The sequence below is a fragment of the Aethalodelphis obliquidens genome, unplaced genomic scaffold (assembly GCF_003676395.1).
Source record: "Aethalodelphis obliquidens isolate GAN/ISIS:26980383/991018 unplaced genomic scaffold, ASM367639v1 scaffold1, whole genome shotgun sequence".
NCBI classification, from domain to species: domain Eukaryota; kingdom Metazoa; phylum Chordata; class Mammalia; order Artiodactyla; family Delphinidae; genus Aethalodelphis; species Aethalodelphis obliquidens.
The window spans coordinates 89,846,804-89,849,783 of NW_020837945.1; the positions used below are offsets into that span (position 1 = coordinate 89,846,804).

At 42.5% G+C, this 2,980-nt stretch overlaps 1 pseudogene; it reads left to right on the forward strand.

Moving 5' to 3' along the window:
* Positions 1 to 269: 269 nt before the first annotated feature.
* Positions 270 to 2,777, forward strand: LOC113629024 (acyl-protein thioesterase 2 pseudogene; annotated as a pseudogene).
* The last annotated feature ends 203 nt before the right edge of the window (positions 2,778 to 2,980 follow it).

Consider the following 2,980-nt stretch of genomic DNA (forward strand, 5'->3'; position numbering starts at 1 on the left):
AGCTTTGTAGCAATTTTGAAACCAGGAAGCTCTTGTTTCATGAATCAAATTTCTCTTATGATATTAATGGCAGGTTTTGAACATTTTCTTCTTTGTATAATCTGGCTCCTCTAGGTTTTGTTTGTTTGTTTTCCTGCTATTTTTCTTTCACAAAAGAAGCTTTCTTCAGCTGTCTGTTAGTCCTTGGTTGTTTGCTCGGCTTTGAAGGTGAAGATAAAATATCTGTTCAGTTCAGGCAGGGCGGCAGAGTGGGAAGAGTGTGTGTCTGGGCGGAAGAAAGAGGAGGATCTCCGGAGAGGTCTTGAAACCCCCAGGAGTGGAGGCCCCAGCCGTGGAGCCCTGCAGTGTATGTGCGGTAACACCATGTCTGTGCCCCTGCTCGGATGCTGCCACTGTGTCTGGAGCTGAGCAAGAAACAGCTGCGGTTATTTTTTTACATGGCCTTGGAGACACAGGGCACAGCTGCGCTGACGCCCTCTCCACCCTCCGGCTCCCTTACGTCAAGTACACCTGTCCCCTTGCGCCTCGGACCCCTGCGACACTCAACATGAAGATGGTGAGGCCCTCCTGGTTTGACTTGATGGGGCTGAGTCCAGATGCCCCAGAGGACGAGGCTGGCACTAAGAAGGCAGCAGAGACCATCAAGGCCTTGATTGAGCATGAGATGAAGAATGGGATCCCTGCCAATCGGATCGTCCTGGGAGGCTTTGCACAGGGTGGAGCCCTGTCCCTCTTCACAGCCCTCATTTGCCCCCGCCCTCTGGCTGGCACCGTGGCCTTGTGCTGTTGGCTGCCTCTGCCCCTACCGGGCCTTCCCCCAGGCAGCCAACGGCAGTGCCAAGGACCTGACCACCCTTCAGTGTCATGGGGACCTGGACCCCAGGGTTCCCGTACGGTTTGGGACCCTGTTAAAGGTACAGTCCAACTTATCAAGATTAGTTAATGTGTGTGTCAGGAAGGTGGGAATTTCCCCCTTCCCTTCTTGCTTCTTTTGGCTGGTCTAATAGTTAAATTGACACAAGACAGATGAACAAGAGAAAAAAAAATTTAATTTGTACATATGGAGGTCTCATGGAAATGAGACTTAAGAAGTAGCCAAAGCAGGCAGCTTTTATACTTTTTAGACAGAAACAATAAATTTGTGAGGAACTGACAAGACACAGAAACTTAGGCTTGGGTGCTTGTTTAGTGAAGAATCTAAGCAGAGTTTGGGCTAGGGGTAGTAAATTAGTGAAGAAGTATCAGGGTTTGTTTATACAGGCTTCTTGGTCCTGAATTCCCTGTCTCTAGTGATGAGGCTGTATCTTTACCTCCTGGTACAGCGAAGGTACCTTTCACATGGGAGATTTATTTCAAGGGAACAGAGGAAGATTAGAGCTCCCTTCTTGCAATGGCTGTTTCCCATGTAACTCTAATTCAAAATAATCAATATGCCACTGAGGCATAATTTGAGGTGGGCTGCCCTGACCCCCAATATATGCAAGTTACCAGGCTATGGCGCAGAGAAGACATGAAGATGAGTAAGACATATTCCCAGCTCAGCTCTGTAAGCATTTATATCAAATAAAGGAGATACATATACGTGAAAATGCACCAACAACTTGGGAAGTAATTGTAAATGGGATAAGATGGTTTTTTGTTTTCTTGTTTTTTTTAAACTTGAATTGCCTTTAGAAGCAATAAGCTTCAATGTAAGTTAAAATCACTGTATGTCAATTGGCTTTACATCCGGAGGGCACAGAACCTCCCTGGCCTTAGTTTTTATAGTTTTAAAATTGAAATAAAAATGCCTTCTGTAGATGACTTACAGGATATTTGGCAGAGTCAAAGAAAATAGCATAGGTGAACCAGTTTATAAACTTCTGAGTTCTATTGATGTAAGTGATCTTTGTGGTATGAAGAACTAAACTCGAACCCATTTTGCCTCTGTCTTTAAATGAGTCTCAGTAAATTGAAAGTGCTTTATCTTCCCAAATCCCTCGATTATAATTTACATATTATATTTCTTAATGTATTCCTTAATGATGTAAAAGATGTAATTTCATAAAATAGGGTTCAGTCTGTCTAGGTTCAGTACACCGAGGTTCAGAATTTGCTTTCTGAGTAATCTATTTCAATCAGTTTAATAAAGGTTAAAAAAAAGAATTAGTCTTGCTTTAAGACACGCATATACTATGCCAGAGTTAGCCTTATTCTAAGTCAGGCAAAGATTATCAAATTACTGATTTACAAATTTCTTAATTAAATCTTCCAAACGAATCCCTCAAGTTAAATGAACTGACCTTGTGTAAACACAGTAACCTATAAAAAGACTCAGCACAGTTGTCTCTTTGTGAAAGATGCAGTGAGGTCGGACCATGATTGTCCCAACTTCAGCTCTTTAAGGGTGGAAGCCATGACAATGAGAACCAGACAGCCTCCCATGCCTTGGAGGAGTGGAAGTCATTTACCTGTCAGTCCCTATTAAACGTGGGACACCCTCCTGCCTTGCCAACATTCTGAAGACCAAGATAGTCCCACTCTTACTTAGGTGAGGGTGTGGGCATCGGATCTGCACAGGTCTCAGGCTTTGGCTTGCTGCCGCAAGCAAGACCTTTCCTCTTAAGCAGCTTAGCTTTCCTCCATTTGTGATCCTGGTCTTAAGATGTTATTTCCTTGCTTAGTCAAACAGGACAGGAATTATTTGTCATAAAAGACAATGATCGTGTTTCATTTTTTAGTCCCGAGAAAACCTGCTAAGACTAAAAGCCTGTGCCTTATACAAGAAAAAATCTTAACCCAAGAGGAAAGCTACTCTTGGTTTTGAACGTCTCTATTCTCTCTGCTCAAAGGAGAAACAAGCGTGCCATCATATTGTATACCACACTACTGAACTATTAGGTTTTTCCTGCCGTTTCCTACTTTTGCTTTTTATTGAAATATATATACATATGTATAATGAATATATATTGGTATATATATATATATATATATGTATATA